This window comes from Neodiprion lecontei, chromosome 4 (genome assembly GCF_021901455.1).
Source record: "Neodiprion lecontei isolate iyNeoLeco1 chromosome 4, iyNeoLeco1.1, whole genome shotgun sequence".
Classification (NCBI taxonomy): domain Eukaryota; kingdom Metazoa; phylum Arthropoda; class Insecta; order Hymenoptera; family Diprionidae; genus Neodiprion; species Neodiprion lecontei.
Window position 1 is genome coordinate 9,442,442 of NC_060263.1, and position 19,468 is coordinate 9,461,909.

Here is a 19,468-nt window from a genome sequence, read left to right on the forward strand (position 1 = left end):
ACCATATTAATCTTCTTGCACGACAAAATCTATTGTGAAACCTTTGGCTTGGGTAGGATAATATAATCTTCCGTTGTTTATATCGCAGTTTCCGGCTTTACAGGGTCACGCTAGTTAACCGATTAAATAATCCATCAATACCGCAATTTCTTTCTCTTCGGGTCACCTATCGCTAGTCAATACTTCTTATGTCAATACACACGTCCGCTAAGGCGTGGGTAGACTCCTTGACCGACGCCGAGCTAAACACCGAGCTAGAAGGACGTTCGTTGTCAATAGCAGGGATATTACCGGTCCGTCGTCAGCGGCTGACGAATTACTGTAAACAACACGGCCTAAGCATGGACGACCCCCCTGCTCTCGACGACGATTGTATGGCTACACCGACAGACGACAGCGATAGCATAACGTTACCCACACCGACGCAACCAATCAACCCCGCGCCTCATACCGACGATGAGATTCGTGACGTGACGCGACCGTCGAACCGTAACCCCGATACGTCAGCAACCGGCGCGATTCGGAAGCAGCCACCGGAACCGCAACCTAGCCGAATTAGCCCGCGTAATATACCGCCAGAATTCCTTCCCGGCAATGATGCACCGGCTAAGCCGGCGCCCGTTCAGCAACCGCCGTTGAGATCACGGGAGTATCATCCGGTGAATCCGCCACCATTTGACTACCGCACAGGGAATTCTCCCCCTTATGAATATCGCGACGCACCGCCGCTGCGGAGACCTGCCTTCCGCAACCAGGGTTTCGAGGACGGCCAATATAACTTCCCGCGACCGAGCATGAATAGCAACTTCGCATCACCGTCCAGACCGACCGCGTTAGCCGCGTATGAGGTTATGAGGAAATGGAATCTCAAGTTTTCGGGAACGCGTAACGAGGACGCCGAAGCATTTCTCGCACGTATAGACGAGGGCCGATCGCTCATTAACATTCGCGACGAGGATATTTTAAATAGTATACCCTTCTTCTTATCAGGTGTCGCAATTTATTGGTTCCGCAACAAACGCGAAACGTGGCATTCTTTTGCAGAATTTAAAGCCGCGTGGCGCCGTAGATTTGTCAATCCGGAATTGCAGTTCGCATTGAGGGAGGAAATTCGTAGACGAACCCAGGGCGAATTCGAGTCAGTCGCTGACTATTTGACATATATGAGGGCGTATTTCGACAGATTGAGGCCCGCGTGGTCGGAAGAGGAGCAGTTAGATTACGCATACCGCAACTTATTACCGCGATTACAGGTTGCATTTCGACGGGACGAATTACAGGACCTCGATCAATTAGAAGACATTGCGAGTCGGATAGAAATCAGCTTCCGCGTAGCGAATAATTATCAGGCACCGCCAACCCCGGAACGATCGGTACTACCCGAGTTAGCTTACCGCGGGCAAAGAAACCCAAAGCCCTATCGCAATAATTTCGCAGCAATTAACTTTTTCGAGGAAGGCCCGGAACCCGAGACGGAACTGGCCAACGCGACCCAATTCGCTCAATCAACACCTAACCGTGGCACACCGGGTAACCGACCCAACGGTCGAGGTGCACAACCGCGTGCTAAGACATCTCGATACAATAGTCAAAACGATACCAGTGCGCCAACCACTCCTACCGCTACCACGGCTCACAATCAGACGGATACCGCGAGCATGGCGAATAACTCTAATGAGTTCGCCGGTAACCCCTTTCTGCCGAGCCCGAAAGGTACGCTGATCTGCTACAGGTGTAGAAAACCCGGTCACCGATATGCGAATTGTCCCGAACCCGCAACCGGTCTGTACTGTTTCCGATGTGGCAAAGTCGGATATACTAAGGTGACGTGCCCGAATCGGTGTGCGGGAAACCAGTGATGGAGCCGCACGAACGGGGAACCGCGGAAACCCCTCCGTCACCCGAATCGTTAGATTTCTGTAATCCGATCCAAGCGCCTGCTAGAATTCCGCTGTTGTTTCTCAACTTTGAACTTTTATTGCAACCCGTCGCAGCATTATTTGATTGTGGCTCTTCTCGCACCTTTCTTGGCCCAGAGGCTATATCGCTAGTTACCGCTTTAAATCTCCCAATTTTGCCGTCTCGCTTAGGCCCGGTCAAAATGGCCGCCGGACAGGAGGCACAGATTACCGGTGAAGTGGACTTACCGGTCATGCTACGGGGGGTGTACCATAATATTCCCGCTCGGCTAGTGCCCAGTCTCAGCTTCTCTTGTATCATTGGGTTAGACTTCATTCGGATATTCGGGATCGTAGTGAATTTTGCCGCATTGACCTGGCGTTTCCAGGATGACCCTGAGCGTAGTTATACATTCGATAACGATCCACGCGTAGCTGTCAGTCCTTTTTGCAACGGTTTAGTCACCTTATCGGAACAGCAAAATCTCGAATTAGCAGCCTTTATGAAGTCCGAAATACCGCCTATGCCTGAACACATTGGAGTAACCAAGCTCACTTCCCATCGAATTGACGTAGGGAACGCTCTCGCGATCCGTCAGAGATCTTACCGCGTATCGCCTAAAATACAGGAGGCTATAGACGAAGAGGTAGGCAAAATGCTAGCAGCCGGCATCATCGAACCATCTCATAGCGCATGGGCTAGCCCCATAGTAATGGTAAAGAAGCCAAATGGTTCTTATCGCTTCTGCATAGATTTCCGCAAAGTCAATCAGGTATCTAAGAAAGACGCGTACCCTCTGCCTAGAATGGACAGTATCCTAGACAAGCTGCGTTCAGCTCGCTATATCTCGACCATCGACCTTAGCCAGGTGTATTATCAAATTCCGCTTACCGAAGACAGTCGTGAAATTACCGCATTCATAGTCCCCGGGAAAGGACTATTTCATTTCACTAGGATGCCTTTTGGCTTAACCGGAGCACCGGCCACGTTTCAGAGGCTATTAGATCGATTAATAGGACCGGATATGGATCCACATGCGTTTGCGTACCTGGATGATATAATAATAGCTACTAAAACTTTTGACGAGCACCTTCGCTGGCTCAAACATGTGCTACACGTCATTCATTCCGCAGGATTAACCGTCAACCCTGAAAAGAGTAAGTTTTGTCGCTCGGAGGTCAAGTACCTCGGTTTTCTCGTAAATGAACACGGCTTACAAATAGACCCGGATAAAGTTTCGCCAGTAGTTAATTATCCAGTACCAACTAACGTCAAATTAGTCCGACGCTTTCTAGGAATGGCATCTTGGTATCGTCGCTTTATTCCCAAGTTTGCTTCAATTACCGAACCGTTAACTAGGCTTTTAAAGAAATCTCAGGACTGGGTTTGGGATCAGGAACAAAATACCGCATTCGATGAAATTCGAACTCATTTAACTACCGCACCAACATTAGCCTACCCGAATTTTGAAGTACCTTTTGTCTTACACACGGATGCTAGTAATGTCGGAGTCGGGGCAGTATTAACCCAGACTCAAGATGGCGCGGAGCGTGTTATCGCGTATGCCAGTCGAACCCTATCGGACGCCGAAAGAAAATATTCAGTGACCGAACTGGAATGTCTCGCCGTGTTATGGGCCATACAGAAATATCGCGCTTACATTGAGGGCTACCATTTTACCGTCATTACCGATCATAGTAGTCTAAGGTGGCTCCATAATCTCAAAAACCCCACGGGAAAATTAGCTCGTTGGGCTCTCGAGCTACTTAGTTACGATTTCGAAATCATCCACCGTAAAGGTGCGCTAAATGTAGTTCCTGACGCACTATCCCGCATTCCCGAAGTAGCCGCCGTTATAATACCATCGGACGACCCCTGGTACGATCGTCGTAGGGCCGAAGTAATATCGCAACCTAAGAAATTCCCGCGTTGGAAAATAGATGGGGATAAGTTATATTTTTACCGCGAAGATCCAATAATCGGTACCCTAGTTCAGGATTTAGATGCTTGGAAACTAGTCTTACCCGCAAATCTTCATTCTCGCGCCTTGCAAGAGGCACATAGTGACCCACAGGCCGGTCACCTAGGTGTCGACAAGTCTTACCGCAGATTAGCCCTCGCATACTATTGGCCTAACATGTATCACGACGTGGTCCAACACCTTAAGCGTTGTGACACCTGTCAGCGAAGCAAGGTTGACCAACGGGCCCCAGTAGGTTTAATGGGACGTAGGGTCATCGAACAACCGTGGACAGTAGTCGCCGCCGACATAATGGGTCCGTTCCCTCCCAGTCGCTCGGGCTACGCCTATCTCCTTGTCTTCCAGGACCTGTTTACGAAATGGGTCGAGATTTGCCCTTTGCGCAAGGCTACCGGTCGTAATATTAGCGACGCCTTCACCGATTTAATCGCATCACGCTGGGGCACCCCCCAAGTACTACTGACTGACAATGGCACCGAATTTGTAAACAAATCCATAAAAGAACTTGCCGATACCTACCACGTAACCCACACGACGACGCCACCGTATGACCCTCAAGCAAATCCCGTAGAACGAGTCAACCGCGTGTTAAAAACCATGATTATCGCTTTCCTCGAGCAAGAACACCGGGAGTGGGACCTACACCTCCCCGACTTTCGTTTCGCTTACAATACCGCATATCATACTTCCGCCCAAACGAGTCCAGCGTTCCTAAATTTCGGTCGGACACCGGTTCCAATAAACTCCCTTCGGCGAACAGCCAGCGGCGGCGTACAAGTGGAAAGACAGAGTCCCGAGCTCTGGAAGGAGCGTATGGAACGCCTCCAACTGTTACGGGAATGGGTCGCCGAAAACCTGGCTAACGCATTTGAACGACAAGCCGGTTATTACAATCGCCGTCATCGGACCCAGCCGTACTCCGTGGGAGAACTAGTATTGAAGCGCCAACATACTCTTTCTTCGGCTGCTCAAAATTACAGCGCCAAACTGGCTAAGAAATTCCATGGACCATATCGCATTACCAGAACCATCTCCCCTGTAGTCGTTGAACTCAGCGACGTAGTTAGTAACAAGGTGATTGGCAAAACCCATATTGGGCATTTAAAGGCATATCGTAACAATTAGACTTGACTTTCGCAGATTCCGCAACCCTTTTCCGCAAAATTTTAATACCGCAACAACATACCGCAACCAAATCCAAAGCGACCATGAGCGACTCCAGCGGGACTGAGGGGGAATTCGAAGAGCCGCAGTTCCACGAGGCGGGGACCGAACCCAGGGGCTGGGACAGGCTGGCTCGCCACCAGTCGCTGCTGCAGCAGCTCAGGCGTCAGCATCCGGCCTTTTGGCTGGATCTGACGACCGCCGCCCTGGAGGTCCAGGAGGACCGGGCGGAACGTGACCGGGCCCTGCGGCAGACCGCCATCGTCCATGCACACCCGGACGACCACACCCGGGGTACCCAGGCCGGTAACGGCCTCGGGCGGAACGAGGTCGGGGCTCAGACGGAGCACCCGACCACTGGCGAGACGCGGTCAACAGGGACCCAGACCCTGGAGACCAGGGTCCCTGTTAACCACAAGCCGCCGACAACGGGGATAAAACGGGCCTCCACCCCACCCGCGCCCCACCAGTCCCGGGAGAGGGACGCACCCCGGGCGGCAAGCGCGAACCCCCGGCCGACACCACCCGCGGTCTCACCTGTGAGGCCGAGATACCCGCGACCGGTGGTCGGTGGCAGATCCCCGTATGGCTCGTGCTGGATCTGCCAGCAATACGGCCACCGGGTGGGGGCATGCGCGGATAGGGTGCCCGAGGACCGGGTCTGTTATAAGTGCGGCGTATACGGCTATCTACACCCGGAGTGCCCGGAGTGCCATCCGCCAACAGAAGTGCCCAGCAGGCTCCGAGGCACCTCCCCACCACCACCGGGGGAACCGGACGTCTATTGGACCCGGCGCGGCGGCGGCCCCGTCCACCGCGATTTCCGGCTATTTTAAGACCGTCTTCTCTTTAGCTTCCACAAAATTTGTTTTTCTCGCTAATTTTTCGCTATTTCTCGCTAATTCATTACCGCAATTTTTTATTTGTATTACCGCAATTTATTTTTAATTTTTTATTACCGCAAATTTTTTTTTCAATTTTTTTATTACCGCAATTACTGCAACCTCTCGCCAGGATTACCGTTTTTTTTTTTTTTTTTTCGCAAATTTTTTTATTACCGTGTTACGGGGTAGATTGCGTAGGCTCCGATGAGCGGTAATCGGAGCTTACTCCACGCCCAGCCAAGGTGTTATTTGGCTATTGTAGGGTCCGTTCACGTCGACTATGCACTCGCGTGCTACTACTCCCAATGCAGGAAGGGAATGGAATAGAAAGGGATCGGTATTAAGGGAAGGTAAACGATTTAAAGTATATGATTATTTATTAGTGGTTAATGCAACGGAGTCGGCCAAGGGAAAAAAAGGGTATGGTCTTGGTTTAGAGGGATAGGTGTCTTGCTTGAGTGCTGGGATGGATCTGCCTGCTTCTGCCGGATGTAGCAGGCAAGCTAGCCGCGAGTTACAGGAGAACCTGCTGACTCGCGAACGATAAGGGTAGACTACAGAGCGTAAGGTAACTAAGAGCGTGGGAAAGGAATATGAAGTCTGGAGGACGTAACAACCGCAATTTTTTTTATTTTTTTTATTACCGCAAATTTTTTTAAATTTTTTTTATTACCGCAATTACCGCAACCTTCCGTCAGGGTTACCGTTTTTTTTTTCTCGCAAATTTTTTTATTATCGCAATTTTTTTTTACCGCAATTTTTTTTCTTATCGCATAGTATTTTTTTTATTATTATCGCAAAATTTTTTTTTCTTGTCGCATATTTTTTTTATTTATTATTATCGAAAAATTGTTCTCTTTCTTTTTTTTTTTTGCCGCTAGGCTTTTGTGAATAAACTATCCTATTACCGCTACACAATTATTTTCTCGTTGCTATAGTAACAGTGAACCGTCTTATCACCTATATCCGATCACTCACGGTGCGCCCACGATCCACTCCTGAATTCTGTCATATTCATCGTTACGGGATCAATTAACCCCCTCTCGTAAATTGGTTACAAAATAACGTCCAACAATTAAAACCCCGCGTTCGGTAAGATAAACGCCTAAATCCTACCGCGTCATCGTCGCGATGTCTAGTCATATAACGCAGTGACAACTTGGGGTCAAAACTCCTTGTATCGCAATTATCTTAAAAATAACGCTTACAAATTTTTTTTTGGTCGCTTTACCCAGAATAACATCTTACATGAGGCCAATATTTCAATATCGCTCTATACCGCATAAATTGTCTGAACTCCTCTGCAACAACACCCTTCAACCAAGCAATCGAATCAATCAACTTTCTACCTTCTCGCAAAAATTTAGCTCATCCTTTCGCTTCCTTCACTCACAACCGATCAGGTCAACAGTAGAACTTGGAAAACTATGTTTCGCCAAGAATCAGCAATCCGTACTCCAAAGTCTCTCAGCTAAGTCAAGTATCGCATGGATTTTCAATTCGATCCTATCTATCGCAACTATCTCTAACATCTCTAACGATCATCTAGTCACATGCAAAAGTAAGTAGTCAACATAATGGTTTCCTAATGGCAAAGGACCTCCTCGGTCCTCCGTAAGGAGGGGGGAGTTGTGACGTGGTATTTCGTACCCCGTCACTTTGTTTAATTATCGCATTCCCCTAGGTACAGATATCGCTAAAAATAACGAAGGCACGTCTGAGGCCAATACTCCAAAAATGAACGACTAATTATCTTTAAGTTGAATTCTCTTTACTAAGCTAATTGTATGCTATTTTCTAACTCTGTAATGCTCTACGAGAACCATCTGCGAGACCTTCGCGTCAAGACAACAGGACACTGCCTGACAGGGGTCATGTACCAGCTCAACATCGACCACAACCGACTACAGACGAACGAATACCGCTGAAACCACTCCCGATGGATGCCTATCTAGTTGTCGAACAGGGTCGTGCGTGATGCACAAACAGCACCTCCAACTATTTGAGACTTATCGGCCAGGAGCCGAACCACGAACGAATGCTTCTACCGCTCGGATGCATCGTCAGGCGGCGTACAGGGCTGTGCGTCAAAAACACAACAAAGCCTCCCGTCGACGATACTTATCAGCCTGGAGCTGAACCGACCCTAACATCTACTAAGTCGTTGACTATCCAATGGAAGACGGTTTTCTCTTCACGAACCGTCTTATCGAAGGACTGCGGCGTGGAATAGGCTAATGATATGCTGACCACGTGGATCTGGTGGATCTAGTGTGGGGATCCGGGTTGAGGGCCATCACCACCAGATCGTTCCGGCATGAGGGCTTCAATGAGCGAGGGCCGGGATGCAGCGCCGACGAAATAGCTACAACGGGGAGTACCAGTAAAGCAAGGAGTGAGTTACAGTCGATCGCAAGTCCAAAGGACCGGTGACGTAATATTGCCGCACACCTCAATATCGCAACACATGAGCAGTACGACCCCCCCCTCTCACCAACGATACCGCATAGCTGAAGGAAAACATCTCTAACCACCTTCCGACGTCCCGATACCTCGATACCTGTCGTCGAGGGAAAAGAAAAACAAGCGGCGAGGGATTATCGCCGCCTACCCGTGGACCAGGCCACGCGACCTGCTGGTCCAATTAGAATACCGCAAATTTTAGGAAGAATCACGTGACAGCAGCTCGACGAAAATCAGGATCATCGCTCATCTCGTCACTCTACGTTCAGTTCCTGAATCGCAAAGACGTGCTATTGTCATATTTAGTGCCATTGCTGCTATCACTGTATTTAGTTTCTCGCTATTGTACCGCATCCTCTAGTATCTGCTATATCTTCTTTTACGTAAGTGAGGTTCCTTTTCTATTTTGTGAAGCCACGAGATTACTTGCAATATATCGTACCTTTACCTTTATCTCTTTCTCTCTTTACCTTGCAGTTGGTCTGCTTGAGCCAATTGGGCTCGTATCTTTTCTCTTTATCTTGCAGTTGGTCTGCTTGAGCCACCTGGGCTCGTACCTTATTCTCTCTTATCTCTTATCTTGTCCCTTTCTCTGCCTTATTGCAAGTAACTTCGCGACTAGTTGACTATTACTTACGCATTGTAGTGACTATTGTTTATTTTATTATCTTTCTCTTCTGGAATATTTGAATGTCTAATATCGCTGTCTAGCAGCGCGTTCCGTTAAAGGATCAATTTTTATCTTAGCTATTGATCATTGCTATTTTGTTATATTTTCTCTGATTAGTTTCTATCTGTCTCTTTACCTATTATCGCTGATTATCGTATCTTAGTGAGAGTACCGCGGGAGCGATCTTATATCGCTGCGCGGTCCCGTTCGTCGTTCATTTGACATTGGAGTATTGTGCCGTATCGCATAACATCTTTTTCACTATTTTCTTCGCTAATATCGCTGATCGTAGTTGTCCGTAGTCTATTTGGTTTGCCGTACGTTGCATATTAATTATCTTAAATATTGTTTGTCTTATCTTGAATTGCCTTTTATCGTACCGAATATTATCTCTCTCTCTCTCTCGCGCTTACCGCAAACTAGAGGCTACGTATTATCTGTTATTCTCTATATTTTATGCTAATTTTCTACTTGACCTGTCGCTTGAATTTACCTTGTAATTCATAATTCCCTGTCTGCCTATTTCTGATCATTCTGGTAATGTGATAACTATTACAATTGTTGTATTTCGCATGTGTTTATAATCGCTTCTCATATTTTATGATTTATTTGCTTACCGCTTAATTTAAGTACAGTATATCTTTTTCTGTTCTGCCTATCTATCATAAAACCGTGTTAATCATTACCTTTAGTATCGCGAGCTTGCGCATATTTCCCGCTTATTCGGAAAACGTTCCGTTATTTGTTAACTCTCTCGCTTAACCTTTCTCTGGCTGTAAATATTGTTAATTATCGCATTTATCGTAATTGTATCGCAATCTCTTCAGCTACTTGCTTGTCATTAAACTTATCGCTTCTTGCTTAATATATTTGACATTATTCCTGCTTCACCTGTTTCTTATTTTATCTATTGGATTCGACTCCGCCCCTCTACCATTATCTTGTCTCTCTGAGCGAACTGTGCAAAACCGTCGTAGAACCTGACCTTACCTTTATCTATTACCTTTACCTTTACCTTTGTCTTTTTCTCTAATTATCTATTTTTGACGCATGTGCGTCTGGCGCCCAACAATCGTATCTTTCTCCCTTAGTACCTCTCTCTCTATCTAATTATTCAGGTTAGTGACTGCGCCGTAGGGTAACCAATTATCGTTCTATCGTTTTACCCTCAACTGTATGAAAAATATTGGTTACAGTATCTTCATGAATTTGAAGACATCAGCAACGGTCCAGATCGATGTCGAAAAGAAATCTAATCCTCTTCATGAAGGATTGACCGATCGAAACAGGTTCGGGTGAAAACATCGAGGTGGGAACCAGATCATTACAAAGGGAGGTAAAACGGGTGATTTTACCCTTTGTAACAATATATTAACTAGATGGCAGATAAGGCTTTGGCCGTAATTTCGAATTGAATCAATTGAACCGAGAAACGATGCCATTAACTAAGCCCAAAAGCGCGCGAATTCAATGCGCGACACGCGTTGTCAGCCGCGAATATTTCAAATTTTGGAACAGTTTTACAAACAAGCTTTGCTCAATAACAATCGTACTATTATCGTGATAATGGGAGTTTGTGTAATTTGTTCAACGTGAACCGGTAAAAGTTCGTGAAAGAGTTTTCACATGTAAGCTATGTATGATACTTCAATTTATTTATCGTTATTTTAGTTTGATTAGATAAAATCTGGTGGTGGGTTAGTTTATAGGTTAACTATTTTCTTCTACAGATTCCCATTGAGAAATAATCCAGATGTGGCTGAAAAATGGATACAGTGGGTTTATACTGTAAAAAAATGCTTTTGGACGCCTTGCCAAATCCGGATTATACGTTCAAATCACTTTGAAGCAAAACGCTTTTGATAAGTCAACATTTTGAGTAAGACTGAGGAACAATAGCGTACCAGCAATCTCTTTTCGCAATAAGACAATAACTGGTGAGGGTTATCCTATCACTAACATCATTATCAATCTTTGGGTATATTGTATACTTATTTCTTTCTGCTCTCTCTGCATAGATACCGTTTTTCGTACCCGAATTAATTTATTTAACGCTCCTGAATTTTATTTTGTATCATCCCTTTGTCTGGTGTAAACGTTTTTCGCGTGTGTGTGTGGATTGTGTCTTCTAACGATACCTCCCGCCGATTACCGTAAAAATAAATTATTCCGTTATTGATAACGTAACTAGTTAGCATAGAGATCAGTTTAATACCGGCGTATACCGATCGGATATGCGATATGTCACAATAGAAATTCTTTTCGGCATCTAAAAATTTCTATCGCCTCTCAATAGTTATTCCAGCCTTCTTGATAGCGTCGCTTTGCCAGTCCCGTGCAGGGCCGAGCCGACAAGATCGCGCGCGTATCCCGTTCTATAAAATGAACTGCGCTTTCTACGTTCTTTGTTTCGTTGTTTCTAGCGGCCGCTATTAGCTTGCATATAGCCTATTAAAATCGATAGATTGTGTATTGTAGTATGGAATTGTTACCCGCAACACTCAGCCCGACGCTCAAGTGCCAGAGCCGGCCCGAAAAGCGGGAACGGACCCGGCGAGAGCAAATTTGCACATAATCTTATGTAAAATACGCACAGTCGTATACACGGCGCAAATGCCCGCGCCGCCATTCTGCCGGCCAGCCCCTCTCCATGGTCCGCGCCGGTCTATAAGCCTAAGGCTGCCGGCCGGGATAGGATCACAACTCTCAGGCATGCTCCGGCAAACACTCCGACTGCCAAACACCATCGACTACACAACGCCTTCGGCTCCAGCCAAAAATAAAGAGAATCGCAAAACGAACCAACAGTCCTTTTCAGAATCCTTTTTCTTTCCTCTTGTATCTTCCTCTCCCTATCCACCTTCCTCTCTCCCGGGCTTGCCCCCCCTCCAAGCCAGCTCTCTGCCTCTGTTCTTTTTTTTTCCTTTATATTTTTTCTCTCCACCGTTACCAACCCCCCTTTTCTCGTTACCTCCGCTCCGGGCCCACGCGCCTGAAGTCCGAGCGAACGCAGCCTTATAGAGGCTTGCGTTGTCCGGAAGCCTACCAGACCCATCTCGCGTAGCCTCTACGCGGGACCTCCGCGACCACCGTCAAAAATCGTGGGACCCTGCCGGAGCCCACCACCTCCCATTCCCCCTCCTCGATCCCTTCCTCGCCTTCCCCACATCACATCTCCTGGTCCTTCACCCCGTCGTGCCATCCTCCTCCCAGCACCTCCGAGGTCCCGCACCTAGCGGGGTATCCTAACCTCCCCCCCCCTCCTCTTCCGTCCGCTCTCCGCCCCTTCTCCTCTCTAATCCTGTCCTAAACTAACCACCACGCCAGCCATCAAAGTTATTTCGCAATAGACCGTCAGTCAAGGTATTAAAGCGCTTTAAAATCGTATTCTTGTGATTTTTTTTTATCGTATGGCCTGTATTATCCCTCGTTATCGTATTGTTACAAAGAGTAAAATCACCCGTCTTCCCCCTTCTAATGATCTAGTAGTCATCACAGATAAAAGAAGTTTACAAACCTCTTATGTCTTTAAAAAGAATAAGGTTGCTGCGTCAACCAACATTATTGCAAAAACAGTCTTGTTTCATACTTTAAACTAGAAACACGTTCTCTGCTATCAAAGCTTTTCCATAACATTTTATTTGCGCCTTTAATTTGACTCACTAAATAAGCTCGCGAATCCATATTTATTTTGCAACGTCTTCAAACGTTACAGTATATTCCTGTAAGCCAAATTGAATTGCAACGGGAAATCACCGGGTCGTGCTTCTTTTGTATTGTAAGATCTTGTGTACGTCGTTGCTTGACAACTAGGAAGGAAGAGGGAAGGAGACATAATTCCGGACTCTTTCCGATGGCAAAGGTGGACCACATTCTGATCGAAAGTTTGTAGTACCGATAGGGCCGCCCGCAGCGCTGATATCGTATGTTGCATTGGAAATTTGAAGTCGTTACACGCGTACTAAAATTTTAATATTACTGAAAAAATGATTACACATTCTTTTATACGTGCGTTTACAGAACAAAATTCATGGCAAGAAACAAATGAGTATATTGTAACGTTTTAGGCGTTACGTTAATAAAATATGGATCCGCGAGTTTACTTATTATCGAATCAAAGGCGTGAACAAAAATATCGTGATAAATGCTTTTAATGCAATATACGTGTTTCTTGTTTAAAGTCTGAAACAAGACTGTTTTTACAATAATATCGGTTGGCGCAGCAACCTTATTCTTTTTAAAGACATAAGAGGTTTATAAACGTCTTTTATCTATGCCGACTACTAGATCATTAAAGAGGGGGCAAAAGGGGTGATTTCACCCTTTGTAACACTACTCCCCCCCGAGGAAAAGAGTCGTCCCGACTCGGGAAAGATAAAACAATTATAAAGGTGATCCAGTAGTCAGTGCTCAAAGGTGAGTTGGAGCTGTGGCTCTAAAAATTTAAAAACTCCCTTTTTTACTATCTGGCATTTGCCCACAGTCTCAAGGTAAACCACAGAAAACCTTGAGCAGATAGTTGAGCGTTAAATAATCTCAAAAATTTATGTGCCATGTTTTATAAAGGTTAGTGTTATTAAGTGTTATGTGGCTTCATGAATTCAAAGTTATCCGCAACGGCCCAGATTGATGTCGGGAAGAAATTCAATCTTCTTCATGAAGGATCCCTCCGAAACAAGTTCGGATGAAAACATCGAACAGGGAACCGACAATTCCAGGACCAAATAAGACGAAAACAGACTTCTCTTCATATGAAATAAGGAAATCGTGGGGTGACTTCTTTAGAAATAGTTCACCCTAGAGTTTTGGAAGGACAAATGTGAGTGATGGTAAAACAATTCAAATTCACTAAGTGAATTTGGGAGAATACTTCAATAAAATAAATTGAATATGTATTCAAAAGAAAAGAAACGATCTTATCTGAATTATTTCTGCGTCCTTCTTCAAAATAAAACCACCAGTCATCCTCAGGAATCGGGGAAGATTGGAAGGAAAGGGCTGTGTCAAATAACCTGAAAAAGTGCTCACAAAAACTGACACTTAAGGTTAATAAAATGTGAAAATCAAGCAATCGCTCATCGACCTCGAAAAATAATCGTGGCTCATTTCACATTATTCCTTAAACCAAAGCCTATCCGACACAAAACTCGATTCCAGAGAAGAAGTTTCTAGAAAGAAACAATCGAAGAAAACAAATTTCAAATTGATTAGCAACGCAGAAATAACAAATCATTATAAGAAAAGTAGTCGTTAAAGACAGACAAGACATGGATGCAAAAGAACATACTTCGACGAATGCAGCTATGCTGCTAAAAGTATTTTCTCTCGAAAATTCGGACGACCTTAGTGAAATGGAAAGGTCTAACTATTTTAACTCTCTTTGGAGGGAGATGTCTTGCGGCCAGCTGAATGCCGTTTCCGTAAAAGGAAGAAGCGGCTTGCTTTGCCTAAGCTGCTTTGAGTCACAGTGAGTACATCATCTCGAATAACATAAATAAATTATAAGAAAATAATTTTTTTTTTTTTTTTTTTGTTTCAATCATTTCTTTTTAGTTCTAGACCCGAATTTCTCCTTCAAGAGGTCTCTCTCCATGTGAGCTTTTTGAAAGAAAAAGTGCTTTGTCGCTCTTGTAAACAGAGTCTATTCGATATAGTAAAGAAAACGGAAGGGTGCGAGGGATGCGAAAATGTCAAAGAAGAAATTAAGAAGATTTTAAACATTTCTCGCCTTTTCCCCTTAATATAGTTTAATGTAAATTTTTTAAGAATAAAATTTTTCCAATATTAAATTCAAAGGTTTAACTTTGTCCGTGTATCATTGCAAGACAAAAATTAGAATAAACTTGGTCGGCTGTGGATTCTGCATTGATAACCAAAACAGGAGCGGATAAAGAAGAAAAGGTTTGTTTTACTAACCAATCTTCATGAACCTCATGGATAGTTCTGAGTAGCTCTAAAGAAATACTCGATTCTTCCTCACGAGAACGGGAACTGACTCGAGCGAAAGAAGTTTCTGGGGAAACTCGCAAATAAACAATCAAATCTACTCTGAGCTCAGACGAGCGAATGAGAAGATCAAAATTTTTTGTCAATAAATGAGATTCGAAGTCGCGAAAATTACCTAACCTTCGACGAGCTTCTACAAAACAATTGCTACTAAATATCGATCTTTCCATCACCTTTACAGGCAATGAAGTCGTCTGCAGATGTTTATCTAACATAACCATTTGAGCGAAATGTTGAAAATAATAGCAATAACGATCTGGGTTCTGATACATCAAATCTAAAAGATTAATTCCGACTACATTTCGATATTCTTCAAGAGGTTCTAAAAGTGTACAGACCTGGCGATCTGCTAAAAACCTCTTAGTGAAAGTTGTTTTTCCGCATCCGATATTTCCTTCTATAATAATCGTAAGCGGTCGAGTTTTACTCAAACGAATTCCGAAAGGTAAATTCTTCTCTCAATCGATAACTGACTGTAAAGAAGGTCAAGTCGATCACAGTCGTCAAGGGTGTTCGTTTGAAGATCTAACCTCGAAGGATGTCCCTGGTCTTGGAGAGACTGTTCCAGGTTGATCCTCTTCAAAAGGAGCAAGACGATCCAAGTGAACCACTTTCTGACGCGAATGAGGAGATCTTCGGATTCTATAAACAACATCATTTATCCGGTTAACCACTAAGTAAGGGCCTTCCCAATTTCTTTGTAGCTTTGGACATCGTCCTTTCTGTCTTCGAGGTTGAAAAAGCCAAACAGAATCTCCAGGATTAAATTTTAAATCTCTGGCTCGAATATCATAACGAGTTTTTAATTTATCTGAAGCCATAGAAATTCTATTCCTAGCAAAGTGATGAATTTCTTCTAAACGTTGTTGTAATAAAAAGGCATAATCTGTTTGATGCTGTCTTTGCACAGGAACAGGGCCTTTTTCCAAATCTGACGGAAGTCGAAGATTTCTTCCAGTAAGCATGAGGGCTGGCGTCTGTTTCGTCGTCTCGTGAATCGCAGATCTGTAAGATAAGAGGAAGAAAGGGATCCAGGAGTCCCAGTCTCTCTGATTCTGCTCTACGAAGGACGACAAATATTGTAGTAAAGTCCGATTCAGACGCTCTATCATGCCGTCAGATTGCGGATGCAAAGGAGTTGTACGAGTTTTTCTAACCCCTAAAATCTGAGTAACCTCTTTCATTAAGGTCGACTCAAAATTTCGGCCTTGATCAGTATGAAGTTCTAGAGGAACTCCGTGTCTACAAATAAATTCTTTAACGAATGCCTGTGCTACAGTAGAGGCTTCTTGATCAGCGAGAGGAACCACTTCTGGCCACTTAGTAAAATAATCAGCAATAACCAAAGCATATTTATTTCCAGAATGGGTTATCGGAAGAGGTCCAAGAATATCCATCGCTATTCTTTCAAGTGGAGCTCCCACGTTGTAAATTTGAAGAGAGCTTTGTCCCTTCGCTCGAGGTCCTTTCTTTGCCGTGCAGATTCGACATCTTCGACACCAATCTTCAACGTCCATCCGGCAACGGGGCCAAAAGTAGAAGTTGCGAATTCTGCCCAGAGTTTTATTCGAAGCGAAGTGTCCGCCTGCAGGAGAATCATGATAAAGAGCAAGAATCTCTGGAACTCGTGACCTGGGAACCAAAAGTTGCCACCTGATTTCTTTCAAGTCTGCAGATTCCCATTTTCGGTATAAAATTCCATCAATTAAAAGAATAGAGTCCCATTGAGCCCAATAAATTTTCAAATCTGGCTCGGCTAAAGATATATCCTGCCAGTCCGGGCGAGTTTCTGCTTCTTTCCAAGACTTCACTTGATTCAAAGTGTCGTCTTCTTGCTGCGATTTTCTCCATTCCTCCTGGTTATTTTCGAAAGAAATCTTCCGTATTATAAGAGAGGGGTCACGATTTTTCTCTAATCGTGCACACTGTTTACACTCTGGCATTTCCTCGCAGGGTCTTCGAGAGAGAGCATCGGCGTTTCCATGATGAATTCCTGCTCGATGACGAATATCAAAATCGTACTGACCGAGCCTTTCTAACCATCTAGCTACCTGACCTTCGGGAGATTTAAACGAAAGTAGCCACCTGAGAGAAGCATGATCTGTACGTATCAAAAATCTCCTGCCGTACAAATAATGGTGAAAATGTACTACGGTCTTAACAACAGCTAAAAGCTCTCTACGAGTGACACAATAATTCCTCTCGGTTTTACTCAAAACTCTGCTGAAATAGCTTATCACTCTCTCTTGACCTCCCTGAATCTGTGACAGAACCCCGCCTATTCCTGAAAGAGATGCATCCGTATCTAAAATAAAAGGAATTTCGACCTCTGGATAAGCTAAAATCGGCGAAGAAATAAGATTTTCTTTTAATTTCTTGAAAGCCTCTTCGCATTCCGGGGTCCAGTCAAAAGGAATCTTGATTCCGGTCAAATGATGGAGAGGTTTAGCTATACTAGCGAAACCTTTTACAAATCTTCTGTAATACGTACAAAGGCCTAAAAAGCTTTGAATTTGTTCTTTATTCTTAGGTGTCGGCCAAGAAGAAACCTTCTCTATTTTAGATGGGTCGGTCTTCACACCTTGTGCTGAAACGATATGTCCGAGGAAGCCTACTTCTTTCTGGAACAGATGGCATTTTTTCGGGCTCATTTTCAGACCTGCTTGCTTCAGCCTAGCGAAAACTTGTCTGAGATTTTGAACTTCTTCTTCAAAGTTCTTGCCAAAAATGATTATATCGTCTAAATAAACGAGGCATATTTTGCCCGTGAGCCCATGGAGAACAGCTTCCATCATTCGTTCAAAGGTAGCCGGGGCATTACTCAAACCAAACGGCATAACCTTGAACTGCCATAATCCTCCTAAGCCCGTAACAAAAGCTGTTTTTTCTTTATCTAGAGGATCCATTTCGACCTGCCAGTATCCGCTCTGAAGATCTATGGTGCTGAACCAAGTTGCACCAGCTATCAGGTCGAGTGTCTCGTCGATTCTGGGTAGAGGGTAAGAATCTTTCTTCGTTATATCATTCAGCTTCCTGTAATCGATACAAAATCGTTTGGATCCGTCCTTTTTGTTGACAAGGACGATTGGTGAGGCCCAGGGACTAGACGATGGTTCAATCACATCGTTCTTTAGCATGTCTTCCACAAGCTTCTTCACCTCTTCTCGGGCGTTGAGAGCGAGTCTTCGAGGAGCTTGTTTAATTGGTGAACTCTCTCCGACGTCGATCTTGTGCTTGACAGAAGTACATCGGCCCTTATCACCACTATCTTTGGCGAAAGAATCTATAAATTCTAGTAAAAGAGATTTAAACGATTCTACCTGAGCTGAATTTAACGAAATCGAAGATTTCTGAACAAGGCTCTGTAAGTGTAAAGGAAAATGTTGTTGCAAATCATCCTCCGAAAGTTCTATTTCTCGAATTCTAGGAGGGGTCCAATAAATTCCATTCCTATTCGTACAAAGAGTTATTTCACGATTGTTTGAAGCTAGTGAATTTCTCTTAGTCGAGATAACACAGTTATGAGCTGTAAGAAAGTCTATTCCCAAAATACCTTCATCCTCTATATCTGCTATAAAAACCTTATGTGGAGAGTCGATACACCCAAAAAGGTTAATTTGGACAGTAGCCTGTCTCAAAACCGGAGTCGTCTCTCCAGTGGCTGTTCGCAGAGAAAAAGAGGGAACAATCTGGTCATCGGATTTAAAGAGATCCGATCGAACTACGGTTACTTCCGCGCCCGTGTCTATTACCCACAGACAATCGACGCCATTTACAGTACCGCGCGCGTAAAGACCAGACTGTCGTAGACTTCTAATTAAAAACTGTTCTCTAAGAGGGCTTTCACTACTAACAATCTGCGATGATTTTCGCCCCGACAAATCATCTGAAATTAGTTTTTTGGGTGAGTTCCTGTTGAAGAACTCGATTGAGGATCTGCTTCCCCTTTTTCTATATTTTTCTTACGCCAATTATAAGAATTTGGATTCGAGCCTTGCATCGGTTTTCCACTAATTTTTTTAATTAGAAAACAATGATTGGCGTCGTGGCCTGTTTTTTTACAATATATACAAGTCAAGCTAGTTTGACTTGTCACGACCACGTTTTTATTTATACGCTCGTTTCGACGGTTTTGAAAAGAACCTCGATTTCTTGATTTAAAATTGTTACCGTTATTTCTATTTTTATAATTTTGAGGTTTTGGCTCCTCCGAGTATTCAAAACTCTGTCTTCCTGAGGTGTTTTCAGACACCTCAATCCGACGAAGTTTGCTTAACCCAAAATATTGCTTTCTCATTGCCTCCACCTCGAGGGCTTTGGCGGTTGCCTCCCGCAGAGAAGTGAGGCCCGACGTTCCAACGGCCATTTTAATTCAAAAAAGCTTGCGTTGCTAATAAGTTA